The following is a 16,206-nucleotide window of genomic DNA, read 5'->3' as shown; positions in this document are numbered from 1 at the left end:
CGGCGTACTCATTTCGAGGGGGCAGAGAATTGCAAAAAGCGCGCCGCCCCCAATTTCTGCGCAAACGGTGATTCTCCAGCCAATCACTGAACGCGATTTCTCCGTCGGCAACCGGTGAATCCTTCCCACTCTCTTTAAAACTATAGACACTCCCCCTATCTTAACCTTAAGGACAGAAGAGTTTAACGTTGAAGAGGGGAAGGTGAGTAAGGGATTGGCATCAAATTATAGAGCATGTTAAATGGTGTAGGCAAAAGAATATTACTTCAAAGGACATCAATGGAAATTCGTGAAAAGTAAATGTAAACAGATATTAAGAGAATTATTTTTATTCTTGAAGGAGCAAGAACTGTTTGAACTAGTCGAGCAGGTGGAGCTATGGAACTAATGCACTGGGTTATCAAAGTACAATTGGATATCTTACTTGGAAAGTTAACTTTACAGAAAGAGCAACTTTAACGTGCCAAACTGCCTTTACACACTGCTGATGTTTCTAGTGAGGTTTGGGGCAGACATTGTAGCGAGACTCCTCTTGACCAGAACGTTAAACGATTGACTCACGTTATTAAAATAATGCAATTTTGGAATTCAAGTTACTTGACTTTTTTTTCCCCATGAAGACCGGAAGCTCAAAGTCCAGAGGAATGCACATCCCACCTTGCAACATGTCCCATTCACCCACCACCTTAATACTCAACAAACTACATTGGCTCTAAATCAGCAGACATTTTCATTTTTAAAATTCTCCTCCTCAGGTCCAAATCCCTCCAATCTTTGTCTATCCCCATTTCCTCCTGCCTTAATGTCTTCTTTGAGGTGTCAATTTCGATCTGACTGTAGTCCTACCAAGTGCCTTGACTTTAAAAGGTGCTTATATTAACCTGACTTTGTGCATCCGTTTTCTATCGTGCAATAATCACATGTCTCCCACTATATTGTTCTGTTCAATTAACAGCCCTACCCAGCACTTCCATCCCGATGTAAAAAGTACAGCACAAGCACAGGTTTATCAGGAAACAAGCTCATCATTCACACTCAGTAAACCGCAAAAGCCACAAGCCAAAGGTCTCACGAAAGGCGCCCTTTGTGAAGCTTTGGCAACCAGCCAACAATCTCCTATATGCATGTTTCATTTAAACTTTAATCGCCACATTAGCGTCTCGCCTATCTCCGTGATTCCTGCCTGAATGTAAACCAACTCCTTGAAGGGTTCTTTTGCTTTATCTTAACTCAATTGCAACCCCAGGTTGTAACAGGCAATTATCCCACTCGCTCTTCCGTCTCCCAACTCATGTCTGTTCTTATTCCCTCCTTGTAAAATGCTTCTAAGCATTTAATAAGTGTGGTGATTTTTGTTCCGTGTCACGAAGCTGCCTCAAGCACCAAGCGCAGCTCTTACCAAGCCCTCGGGGCATGTTTTCTTTGGCATTCAATGGAAAAGAATTTGTTTGTGTTGATATGGCAAGTTCACACTGATGCCAGACCAAATAAACAACATTTTTATCTGTTGACTGACAAATATAAGACTGGAAATTCTGGTCCATGAGGGGGCGGGAAGGGACTGATGTTTCTAGTGAGGTTTGGGGCAGACATTGTAGCGAGGTTGTGGAACCTCAGCATAATCCCTGCCAGAAAGTGGGCTAAGAGAGGGCGGCCCGGTGTGACACAGTGGTTACCACTGCTGCCTCACAGCACCAGGGACCCGGATTTGATTCCAGCCTTGGGTGTCTGTCTGTGTGGAGTTTATATGTTCTCTCCATGTCTGAGTGGACTTTCTCCGGGTGCTCTGATTTCCTCCCACAGTCCAAAGATGTGCAGGTTAGGTGGATTGGCCCTTAGTGTCAAAGATGTGTAGGCTCAGCTGAGATGCTCTTTCAGAGGATAGGTGCAGACACAATGGCCTCCTTCTGCACTTTAGGGATTCAGGGCTTGAGAGGGGGTGGTGACAGCCCTGGTCTGGCCACCATCGGTGGGGGCAGGGGTGTGGGGGCGGTTTGTGCAGCATGGGGGGTGGCAGCCCACGGCCTGAGCTGGGGTCGAAGAGGGGGGAAAATCACCCCCGAGTCCACTATGCCAACCCCTGGATAATGTGGTCCTGTTCTGGGGGCATCCAATGAGGCCCATGCAGCCACACTGGCTGTCATTGAGCGGTGCATTGGATGCCTCAAGGTGCGGTTCCAATTCCTTGATTGCTCTGGTAGTGCTCTAAAGTACATACCCCACTTTTTGGTGGTCTGCTGTGTCCTCCACAACCTGGCACAGCAGCAGGGAGACATGCTGGAGGTAGAGGAATATGTGGCCACCTCCAAGGGGGAGGACAAGGACGAGGAGGCGCCGGACCCAGAGCGGCTGGAGAATGAGACCGGAGAGGAAACGGAGGATGGAGGACGGCTGCAGCGGTGATTGTCCAGCCAGCCTGGATCGCCAGGGAGGCCCGCATCCTTGCCCACTTCACATAGGACATCATGTGACCTTGTCCATCATTCCCCTTCTCCCGCGGGTATCCTCTGGAGGCTCTAGGGCCGGAAGGTCCGGCACAGTTGCCGGTGGCACATGCCCTGCTGCCCTGTTACAGGTGCTAATGCCAAGACCTGCTGCTGTCAGTGGGGTGGGTATCGCGGGAGCAGGTGGCCGCTGTTACCACTCCGAAGGGTGGTTCCGGGTTGGCATCCAGCGCGCCCTCTCCTCCCGGTAAGTGCCTTTAAGGCCTCCGGAGGGACAGCTCGATCGAGGCCCAGCTGCCCCTGCGTCATCAGGCTCTGTCAGCCCTGGTGGCTCCCCAATGTCTGCAACACAGTATAGACACCCTCAGCGATGCTCCTCAGTGACTGGGACATTTTCTGGAGCACCCCGGCAATACCCAGTTGCGACTGGAACAAGTACTCTAGCGACCAGGCAATGTTGTGTAGCGCCTCGGCTATGCCCACCTAAGACTGGGACGTATCCCAAAGCACCTCAGCTATGCCCATATGGGACTTGGAGACCTCCCCTAGCGACCGGGACATGTTCTGGGGGGCATCGGAAATTGCCACCTGAGCCTGGGACATGGCCGGCAGTGCCTCATAAAGTTTCGCCTGAGATGGGGGCCCCATCCTTCAGCGACTGGGACGTGCTGTTGAGGCGTTCAGCCATGGCCGTCACTGACTGAGACACGTCTTGGACACCATCACTCATACCGCCAACATAGTGTACGAGGCAATTCAGAGGCACAGGCTAATCCAGAGGTGCTGTTTAACTGTTTAATTATTCATTTACATCGTTGCAGGGGAGGGGGTGCAGACTCAGGTGGGCAATGCCGATGCCCTCCAGAACCCATCCTGGTCACTAGGGGAGGTCTCCAAGTCCCATATGGACACAGCCGCGGTGCTGTGGGACACGTCCCCGTCTTAGTTGCAGTTTCTGCATTCTCCCTCCCTCCAGTGCTGACGAACAGTCAAAGGACTCGGAATCATAGAATTTACAGTACAGGAGGCCATTCAGCCCATCAAGTCTGCACCGGCTCTTGGAAAGATCACCCTACTTAAGACCACGCCTCCATCCTATCCCCATAACCCAGTAACCCCAGCTAACCTTTTTTGGACACTAAGGACAATTTAGAATAGCCAATCCGCCTAACCTGCACATCTTTGGACTGTGAGAAGAAACCAGAGCACCCGGAGGAAACCCACGCACACACGTGGAGAACGTGCAGACTCCACACAGACAGTGACCCAAGCCAGGAGTCAAATCTCAGACCCTGGAGCTGTGAAGAAACTGTGCTAACTACTACTGCCCTGAAATGTTGGGCACGATTTAACCAAAAGGTTTCTAAGTGTGGTAGCGAGCGGAAATTGCCAAGAGCTTCTCGACACTTGGCCCAGCGAGGCGGTCACTGCTCGAAAACGTTAATTGGTCCACTTAACAAGGCCCCATGGGCTTCACGCTGCAAATGAGGGTCCTGCTGGCTGATTCGCTGGGACCATGATTGCCAACTTCCCCGCTAACAAGGGAGAGCAGCAACCACTCCTGTACAGTCAACCTCACTCAGCACGCAGCCATGTCACCGAGAACGCCAGCCCCACGATTCGGGGATTCCGACCTGGGCAGATTACTGTATGTGGTCAAGGCCAGATGGGATGCCATGTTCCCCCAAGGATCTCAGAGGGTCAGCCACAGGGACACCTGGGAGGAAGTGGCCGTCGGATCGAGAGTGCGATCAAGAGGACTGGCACCAGGCTCTCCACTGTGGTAACCTACCTATCAATGCTGGCCTCAGTACCATGCATTGCCGGCACCGTCTCCTGCACTCGTAGCCTCTGGGACTCCTCCAATCAGGTGTGGACCTGCTGGAGGATCGCTGACATCCCCCTCTGAAAGTCAACGGCGCACCCTATCGACTGCATCAGAATGACTCGTCCCGTGACATTACCGCATTGCCACCTTCTCCCCCAAAGACATTGGTGAACCAGATGGGTTTTTACAAGAATCAATGCTAGATTCGCACTCACCATTGTGACCAGCTTTCTATCCTAGAATTATTAACCGCCGTGGTGGGAACTGACTGCATGACCCTGGATTACCAGCGCAGTGACATTTCTTTTTTTAAAAATAATTTTTATTAAGATTTTCACAAAATATAAACAAAACAATATTAACAAAACAACCATGGTAAAAACCCAAGAACAACACTCACCCAACTACAAAAGCAACTGCAAACAAAAGAAAAAAACAAACAAAAGGGAAAGAGATAACACCCGCCACATCCCACAAACCCATGTACACAGTTCTCCCTCCCACCGAACCAAACCCCCCCTCCCCTCCCTCCCCCCTCCCCGGGTTGCTGCTGCTGCCTGCCTATTTCCCTACCGTTCTGCCAGGAAGTCCAGGAAAGGCTGCCACCGCCTAAAGAACCCTTGTACTGATCCCCTCAGGGCAAATTTCACCTTCTCCAATTTGATGAACCCCGCCATATCATTGATCCAGGCCTCCACGCTTGGGGGCCTCGCATCCTTCCATTGAAGCAAGATCCTCCGCTGGGCTACTAGGGACGCAAAGGCCAGAACACCGGCCTCTTTCGCCTCCTGCACTCCCGGCTCCACTGCAACCCCAAAAATTGCGAGTTCCCAGCCTGGCTTGACCCTGGATCCCACCACCCTCGACACCGTCCTTGCTACCCCCTTCCAAAACTCCCCCAGCGCTGGGCACGCCCAAAACATATGGGCGTGGTTTGCTGGGCTCCCCAAGCACCTAGCACACCTGTCTTCACCCCCGAAAAACCTACTCATCCTCGTCCCAGTCATGTGGGCCCTATGCAGCACCTTGAACTGTATGAGGCTAAGCCTCGCACAGGAAGAGGAGGAATTCACTCTCTCCAGGGCATCCGCCCACGTCCCCTCCTCAATCTCCTCACCCAGCTCCTCTTCCCATTTGCAGTGACATTTCTGTTATACCACCATCTCCACACCTTCTATGAATTAAATAACCCCATACTGCTTTATTTTCAACACTCCTGAAGGAGGTCTCATTTAAATATTAAATGATTAAACTTGTCCATTGCCTTAGTGAGTAAATGAACTACGTGACATCAGACACACACACACGTACACCAGCAAGATCCTGGGTCTTTGTTGATCAAAATGACATAATGCGAGTGGAATAGTGAAGATCCTACAGTTGGCCCACAAAGGGGTCCTTCTCATTAGTGCAGCTGCCCCATCATAATGTCAGGACAGTCAGGCCAATTTGCAAGTAGCGTTTGAATGGAATCCCTTTCACTGAACTTGCCTTAAGAAAATGACCCATTTGATTCATTTTCAGGGACTGTATAGGTGGAAACCTGTTCAATAAAATATTTCATCCGTTCCGATTATCAAACGTGGTTAGCCTTGCAAAATATGATCAGCGTTTCAGAGACTGTGGTCAAATTTCCGCTGCTAATTCTGTTTCCTTTCTTTCAACACTTCATTAAATTCTTTGTGCGGGTGTTGGCAGCAGGAAGAAGAGTTCCAGGCTGTCACTCACAGGGCTTGGCTCCTCCCTCCCCGTCTTTGATACTTTCATCCCTGGACTGGAGCTTAGAGACCGAGTCTGGAGCTGCGATGAGATGGATAAATGCCGCCCATTGTTCTGGCAGGGGGCTTCTCACAGTCCCCAGCTCCGTCCTCAAAAGGTTCAACTGTCAGCCAGAGGGCTGGGAACTAAACTGATACCGGAGCCCCTGAATACACACTCCTTCCATCAAACAAAAACACGGAGAAAAGAGAAACATACAGAGGGAGAGAGAGTTGGAACATTTCCCATTACCTCATCACCATGAGAGCCTTCAGTGCTGCAGAAAGAGAGAGGGAAGGGGAAAGGAAAGAAGGGAGAAAGGAAGGATGAAAGAAAGCAGGCAAAAGAACGAAAGAAAGTGAAAGTAACAAAGTGTTAAAATAATAGGAAGTGAGAAAGACAGGGACAGAAATTAAGACAGACACAACAGAAAACAGAAGAGCCTGCTTGCTATCTCATCTTTAGTGGCCTTGGTTTGTTACAAAGCATTTTACAACCAATGAACTACTTTTTGACATGTCATCATTGTTATATGTAAAACGTGCCGCCGTGGCACAATGGTTAGCACCACTGCCTCACAGCGCCAGGGACCTGGGTTCAATTCCGACCGTGCGGAGTTTGCACGTTCTCCCCGTGTGTTCGTGGGTTTCCTCCGGGTGCTCCGGTTTCCTCCCACAGTCCAAAGATGTGCAGATTAGGTGGACTGGCCTTGCTAAATTGCCCCTTAGTGTTGAGGGATGAGCAGGTTAGGTGGTGTTACGGGAATACGGTGGGGGCATGGGGTCTTTCGAAGGGTGGGGCAACCCCGATGGGCCGAATGGCCTTTTTCTGCACTGTAGAGGTTCCATAGATTCTAATTTGTGCACAACCAGGTCCCACAAACATCAATCCCTTCACTCCCTCTGTCAGCATTCAGCAGAGACCATTCCCTCCGAGATAATCTAGTCCTCTCCTCCACCATATCCAACACCTCTCCCATCACCCATGGCACCTTCCCACGCAATCGCAGAAGGTGTAACACCTCCACATTTACCTCTTCCATGCTTGACATCCCAGGTCCAAAACACTCATTCCAGGTTAAGCAGCGTTTCACTTGCATCGCTTCCAATCTGGTCTATTGCATTCGCTGCTCCCAATGCGGTCTCCTCTATATCAGAGAGACCAAACGCAGACTGGGTGATCGCTTTGCTGAGCATCTTCGGTCTGTGTGCATTCAGGACCCTGACCTTCCTGTTGCTTGCCATTTTAACACAAGACCCTGCTCCCATGCCCACATGTCTGTCCTTGGCCTGCTGCAATGTTCCAGTGAAGCTCAATGCAAACTGGAGGAACAACATCTAATCTTCCGGTTAGGCACGCTACAGCCTTCCAGTCTCAACATCGAATTCAACAACTTCAGACGATTAGCTCTACCCCAACTCGACCCCCTTGTTTTCATCCCATTTCATTTTAACTGTCTTTTACCATTTCTTTTTTCCTTGTCTTTCTTTATACATATTTACCCCCACCCCATTTTGTTCCCCTTTCCTTACCTTTTTTCCCCTTTGCTCCCCCTTCCCCTCCCCCTACATCTACATCTGTCACAGTTTACTCTCTGATGTTAGTTTTTCTGCTGTTTGGCCTTTCACACCTTTTGTTCTCTCTGGGGACTGCCATTAGCACTCTTTCCCCTTGGTTTCTGTGCCTATTAGCACCCTGTTCCCTTGTTTTCTGTGGCTATGACTCATCTTTCATTCTCTCACTCCACAGTGATCCACTGGTCCTTGATTCTCCCACAAGAGGAACCATCCTCTCCACCACATCCAACCTCTGAATACCCCTCAGCATCTTCAAGGTTTCGATCAAGTCACCTCTTACTCTTCTAAACTCTGGATACAAACCTAACCTCTCCAACCTTTCCTCAAAAGATAACCTGCCCATTCCTTAAGTAATAAAACCAAAGAGAAAATGCTGGAAAATCTCAGCAGGTCTGGCAGCATAGAACATAGAACAGTACAGCACAGAACAGGCCCTTCGGCCCTCAATGTTGTGCCGAGCCATGATCACCCTACTCAAACCCACGTATCCACCCATAACCCATAACCCAACAAACCCCCCCCCCCCCCCTTAACCTTACTTTTATTAGGACACTACGGGCAATTTAGCATGGCCAATCCACCTAACCCGCACATCTTTGGACTGTGGGAGGAAACCGGAGCACCCGGAGGAAACCCATGCACACAGGGGGAGGACGTGCAGACTCCTCACAGACAGTGACCCAGCCGGAAATCGAACCTGGGACCCTGGAGCTGTGAAGCATTTATGCTAGCCACCATGCTACCCTGCTGCCCTAATATAAGGAGAGAAAAGAGCTACGTTTTGAATCCAGATGAAATGAAAAAATGAAAATGAAAATCGCTTATTGTCACGAGTAGGCTTCAAGTAAGTTACTGTGAAAAGCCCCTAGTCGCCACATTCCGGCGCCTGTTCGGGGAGGCTGTTACGGGAATCGAACCATGCTGCTGGCCTGCCTTGGTCTGCCGAGAAAGTGGGAAATATATATATACTGGGGGGTGTGGTGGGGAGGGGGGCTTGGGAGAGGCTGGGAGGTCAAGGACAGAAATTCCAGTGCTCAGGGCAATGGTTCCCAAACTGTGGGCCACGACCCCAAGTGGGGTTGCAGAACCTGAATGGAGACGTGAGCACCCCCTTCTTCCAGACTGCTCCCTGTATTGTCATTGAGGCCCAGCAGCATCCGGCCCTGCCCCACCTTAACACCCATCCTCCAGACCTTGCTGGTCTCGCAGTTTCACTCTCTCACTAGGCTATGGCTGCTTCTCTGACTCTTGAAGCCCAACCCAATAATGAACCCTACAGCGATGCCTCCACTGCTGAGCTGCGGCCTGTCTGAGCAAAAGTCTGTCAACCCAAGCACTGTGAAATGACCTGGGCTCCAAACTCACCCATTTCAAGACCCTCAATCTGCTCCACAACTACTTTCTCACCAAGGTCCATGTACTGTTGCAGCTCTGATGATGTAAAGAACTGGTAAGTACGTAAAATAATATCATTTTTACAAAGTATGTTAAAAGCAGATGCCCATATTTAGATCATGTACTATATGTTGATCTATGATACATGAACTTTAATGATTATATACTGAATGTTTCTGTGCTGCTTTCTTGCTATTTTACCGGCTATTCCCCTGTCCCCGCTTGTTTCAGTCTAGGGTCTGAGGAACCACATCCACTGAAGTGAACAGTCTTGCGTGTTCATATCAAGGGAATTTGCACCCCACCCAATGAGAGCTGTGTCAGTAAAGTGGTGTTTGTTTAGCTCTCTCGTGCTCACTTGAAATATCGCACTTGCCCAGCATCACACTGACAGCTGTCTGAAGGATAACTTCACCACACTGTAAAAACACACAGCCCTTAGGCCCCATTCAACCGCACGTTGGGATATTGACTTGAATAAAGGAGCTCCATTATGTTGCTGTCCTGGCTTGTGCTGCTCAACGTAAACTGCTTCAAATACCACTCTGCGAGTCACAACCTGACTACATCCTCATCATTTGTCTTAGCTGATACCTAAAATCTGATAAGACTTTTTTTGAAAGTCTTAAAACTGCATAACTAAATATCCGTAAACAATCCACTGCTCAATTGGACCTAGAATCATGAAAAGTATGCAACACAGGAGGCCATTTAGTCGACCGTGCCTGTCCCATTCCCAACTCTCCATCCCCCCTTTCCCATATTGTTCAAATTTTTCTTTTTAAAGTCTATTACAAATTCTCCCTCCTCCACTGTCTCTCTTTGGGCCGTCCCTGTTCCACTGTATATATATATTTAAATTACCACCTCAAACTTCATTCATCGTTCTTTTGGTGACAACCTTACATGTCTGGCCTCGAGTTACTGACTCACCGGCCAACAAAAAATACTTTCATCTCCACTTATTAAAATCCCTCAAAATTTTATACAACTGCATTAGCTTCTCCTTAACCTCCTCTGATCTTTCTTATTCCGAGATATCGCCCTCATGCTGCAGTAGAATTGCCTGTGGTAGACAGACAATATTCAATAAGTCCAAACAATCTGCTTTTCAATTTCAATTTCGTTAAAAAATAAAATTTCCTGTTTGGTAAATTGAATATTTAGTGTTGGTTGCTTCAAGCTCATTGGCCAATGTGAAAACTAAAGACTTGCATTTCTGTAACGTCTTTCAGGATCTCCGCTGTGTCCCAGTTGATTGCACTGTGGCCTCCTGAATCGCAAAGTTCCAGGGCAAAAATTAAATCTGACCCTCGGGGGAGCTGGTTGCATGGTATTGTGACTGGACTAGTAATATAGAGATCCAAGGCAATATCTGGGAACCCCTGTTCAAACTCCACCATGGTGGATGGTGAAATTTGAATTAAACAAAAAAAAAAATCTGGAATTGGATATCTAACATTCGTTCTAAGAACCCAACTGTTTCACTAATGTCCTTCCTCTGGCCCACCGCAGATCCGCAGCAATGTGATGGACTCTCAAATGCTCTGTGAAATGGAGGACAGTTAGGGATGGGCATAAACGCTGGCCTAGCTTGCGATGCCCACATTCCATAATTATTTTTTTTAAAACTCCAGTGACATACTAAGGGAGTGCAGCTCGTTCACCGATGCTATCCATCTGATGAGACATTACACCAAGGCCCCATCTGCCTGCTCAGGTATATGTAAAAGATCTGAAGAAATGCAAGTGAGTTGCCCCCAGTGTTACGGTCAATAACTGATCCTCAATTAACATCTCCAGATTATCTGGTCATTATCACACTGTTGCTTGTGACTCTAAAGTGCTTCGGATTGTCCAGTGGTCATGAAAAGCGCTCAATAAATGCAAGATTTCTTTGCTTCACAGCCAATGAAATATTTTTTGAAATGGGGGTCACGATTCCAATCAACAGAAACATGGTGGCCAAATTGTGCAGAGTAAGATCCCACAAACAAAGATATAAATGACTAAATAATCTGCTTGACTGATGTTGATTAAGGGATAAACATTGACAAGCATCCGGGAAGAAATCACCTCCCACTCCTTGGAAATGTGTCACAAATCTTCCACATCCACCTAAGATGTTGAATGTCCAGTTTAATGTTGTATCAAAAAGACAACACTTCTGACAGTGCAGCACCCCTTCACTGGAGTGCCCGCCTGGATTGTACACTGATGTGTCTATACCTAAGAATAGGACTTGAACCCACAACTTGGTGTGGTGAATCAGAGGCAAGAATGTGATCACAGAGTTATAGCTGTAAGACAGATATATGCTTGGAATGAAATGGTCAAACAATTGCCATACTGGACGCTGCAGTCATTCATGAGCTGTAGTGATCGGTGACTTCTTTCAATGGTTACGGGAGCTGAACTGTTAAGGTCAAGGTCAAGTGTGGGCTCTGGCAGATGAAAGAGGGCAATTCAGGACCCCAAATCAAGGAGGCATCACTGTGCATTGATTGCCTCTCCCTGCCAGAACATAGCTACATGGCATCAGTGCTTACTGACACACAAGCAGTTCAACTGCAAGTATTAAATTGGCAAGATTCCCAACTCGTGACAGCAGGTTTGTTTACAGCTGTGTTATTCATTCACCTCTGCAGAGCGAGCAGGAACAGACTCGAGACTCGGCTCAAACACATTCAATTGAACTGCGTGTTCTGATTAAATATTTTCCACTCATCCTCTCCAGGGCAAGGATCTTGTGCAACAGTTCACAAACAGGCAACACTGCCTCATCACCTCAGCAACATCTGTAAACAACTGTCTCACGCTAGACAAGGTGTCTATCAAAAGAAAGAACTTAAAAAATATAAAAAACCTATATAACGTCCCAATATAAATGACATCCAAAAGACGTTGTAGCCAATTAATTACTGTTTGTCGTTGACATTACTGGTTGTAAACAGGGACAGGGAGAGAAATCATAGGCTCTGGTACTTCTCCCATTTTGGGCCCATTATAGCCAGTGTTCCCCCTTTAACCCTCCCCCTCAATCATGCATGATACGTTTCCCCTTTCAAGATTCACCAAGGGGTCACAGAAAGACCCTAGTAAAATAATAATGCACATTGTTGGCATCTGGTTACAAATATCTTCATCCGATATGTATGCAGCATGGCCATTAACAATAAGAGTAGCAATGATATAAAGCAGTGTTAGTCTGTGTGCGTCCTATAGGTGATCCCACCACAACTGTTAAACAAACCAGTGAGTAAAATTTTACTTCAACAACATATTGTTAATTTGACTGTAAAATATCCATTCGTCATTTCTAACTGTGCAGACGATAATACTGATTTTGGTGACTGCCTCAGCCCTCATTAGCACATTCTGCACATTGCACCATCTGGGCATGGTGACAGTAAATTCATGTTTGGGTAAAGATTCAATATTTGTAACCCAGATAAAATGCACAAGCTCTTTTCCATTCTGTAGATGTAGAAGAAGACTTCAATGTAATTATTTCATACAAGGGATGTAGTTGGATTCTACTTTATCAGTAAAATCACAGGGTAGAAAGAGCTCTTGAGCGACAAAATGGAACGATTGAACAACATAGGTCACCATTGTCAGTGAGAAGCGTGGGAGCCCTCAGGTGGCTCTGTGCGATACAACCTTTAAGAAACCAGAGGACAAAGACTGAATGGTTCACAACTGTATCTGTATTTTCTTGATCAGCAACTCTGAAGACTCTGCTGATTGCTGCTTCTCACTTCAATATATTTTCAACAAAACATCATCATGATATTGCAATACTTTAAAATCTAAAAAAAAGCAGCAGGATATAGTGGAATAATAGGCAAGACAAAAGGACAAGATTGAACTCAATGGAAAAGACTCTTGGGAATCATGCACGGCGTAAAATAGGTTACTGGTTTTCTATAAGCCCCATACACACTCCTGTCCTGGCAATTTCACCCTACAACGCCTGATCACAATGAACTTTCATTAGCAACAAAATGAACAGAACCCCAGCCAAGACAAAGGCCATCTAACCCAGCTCATCTTATCCATCCAAATGACATATGAACAGATATACCCGGCAGAAGTAGGCCATTCAGCCCCTCGAGCTTGCTCTGCATTTGATAATGTTGCCTACGTAATACCAGCAACTACAACTCAAAGTACTTAATTGGCTGTAAAGTGATTTGGGACATTGTGAAAGGTGGTGCATAAATATAGGTTCTGCATTTCTTTCATTCCACCTACGTGCAATAAGGGAATGGCTGCAGCGATGGTAAAATTGGAGGCACAATGCTGATTCCCTAAGGAAAATTAATCACTGAGAAATCAACTGATATTAGAAAAGTGGCTCATGTACAAAACAATTAAACTCTGTAGCTAGTCCAACCTTATCATTCGGACTTCTCTGGCAGCAACCCCCAATATGCCATAAATGGTACCAGCTTCTTTTAAGCCAATGACGCTATCCTCATGATTTCTCAATCAGACATGTACCAGGAGATCAGGAAAACTGTAGACTGAATTGTTGTTCTGATTTTTCAGAGAGGAATAATACATGGCACAAAAACGCAACCTGGCCTTAACTCAAGAACAAGATTATTTCCCTTCCCCCAGACAACTGTGATACAAATTGTGTCGGAGATTGTGAATTTAGAAACTACTTGGGGTGAATACAGGGTGGAATAGAGATTTGTAAAACCTTTATTTAAGCAATCTCAGAGTGCCAAATAGAACACCCTACCTGGGCCCAATCCCCCGCCCTATCCCCGTAACCTCACCTAACCTCGGAAATTTCCCCACTGTTCATTCATAAATCTGCAGTGAAACTTGGAAACTGGACATGCAGTAAAAAGGACACTGGTGCTTCTGTGAAATAGTCGTCAGCGGACCTCCAGGCTAGACCTCCACGCTCACTGGGTCACTCTCATTTCAAACCTAACAATCTGAAGAATCTGATAAGACTGCTGGTGGCTCTCACAATAGGAAGAGACATGCCTCCACCAGGAACAGACAGATCTCTACCTCAAAGTAATGTGCATCCGTTTCATTTAATTATGCAGGTTATTTAATATTTTCTGCACGGCGATGCATGCACAGTGCCTTCGAGGGACCAATGTATATGTGGCTTACATGGGAACTTGCAGTTTGCTGTGCAGCCGAGCAGCTTAGAGGCAACACTGCATACAAGATCCACTTCTACTGAGGCAGAAACCCAGAAACACCGGCCATGGGGTTCTGGAACAAATGCATTGACATCCGTGTTTGCAGATATATTGTCTGTGAGAGGGGGGAGTTAGATTAAGTAGCGGCAGCATGTTGACCAGTAATGACACAAAAGATTAACTGCAATTACAGCGCGAGGGCCGCCACTGTACATCAAGTGTGGCTGACCAGGAGTCTCTCCCTCTCTTACTGTCAGTCATTGGCGTGTTTAAAAGAATTTGCAGGTTGACAAACTCAACCTGTTTGACCGCGTTGTGAATGCACCTTCCATGGTCATGAAGACTTGGGGTGGGACTCAAACCCAGAGGTCTTGGATCAAAGGCAGGGACGCGACTTACTGAGCAACAAGTCTACTGAATTACACAGAACTAAAATAGAAACTACAGCAGAGATAAGCCCAACGTCTCTATCCTGGAGTTAAACCTTCACAGCAATACTCTAATTCACTTTGCTGATCTATTCCTTTCTCCCTTACTAAGCTTCCTCTTAATGCATCAATACAATTCCCTCAATTATTGCTAGGGGCAGCAGGGTAGCATGGTGGTTAGCATAAATGCTTCACAGCTCCAGGGTCCCAGGTTCGATTCCCGGCTGGGTCACTGTCTGTGTGGAGTCTGCACGTCCTCCCCCTGTGTGCGTGGGTTTCCTCCGGGTGCTCCGGTTTCCTCCCACAGTCCAAAGATGTGCAGGTTAGGTGGATTGGCCATGCTAAATTGCCCGTAGTGTCCTAATAAAAGTAAGGTTAAGGGGGGGGGGGTTGTTGGGTTATGGGTATAGGGTGGATACGTGGGTTTGAGTAGGGTGATCATGGCTCGGCACAACATTGAGGGCCGAAGGGCCTGTTCTGTGCTGTACTGTTCTATGTTCTATTCCATGTGATGATACATTCCACATTCTCACCCATTCTTGGATAATGAAGTTTCCTTCAGCAGCATCTTCCAAACCCACGACCTCCACCATCAGAGCAGCAGATACATGGGAACACCACCACTAGCAAGCCCACCCAAGTCACTCATCATCCCGACTTGGAAATATATCCCCCGTTTCTTCACTATCGCCGAGTCCAAATCCTGGAACTCCCTCCCTAACAGCACTATGGGTGTACTTACACCAGATGGACTGCTGTGGTTCAAGGAGACAGCTCACTGTCACCTTCTCAAGGGCAACTAGGGATGGACAATAAATGTTGGCCTAGCCAGCGGTGCCCACATCCAATGGATGAATAAAGAGAATTTGCCCAAATTCTCTAGACTCTCCTATACTTGCTGTGCAGAGGGATCAGGGTGCCCTTGTGCATGAATTGCAAAAAGTTGGTTTGCATGTGCTGCAGGTAATTAGGAAGGCAAATGGAACTTGGTCCTTCATTGCTAGAGGGATGGAGTTTAAAAACAGGGAGGTTATGTTGAAGATGTATACGGTTCTGGTGAGGCCACACCTGGAGTACTGTGTACAGTTTTGGTCTCCTTACTTGAGAAAGGATGTGCTGGCACTGGAGGGGGTGCAGATGAGATTATTAGGTTGATTCCGGAGCGGAGAGGATTGGCTTATGAGGAGAGATTGAATAGACTGAACTATACTCATTGGAATTTAGAAGAATGCGGGGGATCTTATAGAAACATAAAAAATTATGAAGGGAATAGTTAAGATAGATGCGGGGAGGTTGTTTCCAATGGTGGGTGAAACTACAACTTGAAAGCAAAGCCTCAATATAAGGGGGAGCAGATTTAGAACTGAGTTGAGGAGGAACTTCTTCTCCTAAAGGGTTATAAATCTGTGGAATGCCCTGCCCAGCGAAGCAGTGGAGGGTACCCCATTGAAGATCTTTAAGGAATGAAGGGTTATGTTGAGTGGGGGGGGTGTGGTGAGTGGAGCTGAGTCCACAAAAGGATTAGCCATGATCTTACTGAATGGCGGAGCAGGCTCGAGGGGCCAGATGGCCTACTCCTGCTCCTAGTTCTTATGGCTCCTA

The 16,206-nt window shown here is 47.2% G+C and overlaps 1 protein-coding gene across 2 annotated transcripts in view; it reads right to left on the bottom strand.

The window, feature by feature from the left end:
* Window positions 1-16,206, bottom strand: part of LOC119952964 (caskin-2-like) — a 320,000-nt gene that overhangs the window by 127,039 nt on the left and 176,755 nt on the right. The gene's annotated exons all lie outside the window — the stretch shown is intronic.

Source organism: Scyliorhinus canicula, chromosome 18 (assembly GCF_902713615.1).
Source record: "Scyliorhinus canicula chromosome 18, sScyCan1.1, whole genome shotgun sequence".
NCBI classification, from domain to species: domain Eukaryota; kingdom Metazoa; phylum Chordata; class Chondrichthyes; order Carcharhiniformes; family Scyliorhinidae; genus Scyliorhinus; species Scyliorhinus canicula.
Note: the sequence above shows the minus strand (reverse complement) of the source record. Positions and strands in the feature narration are given on the sequence as shown.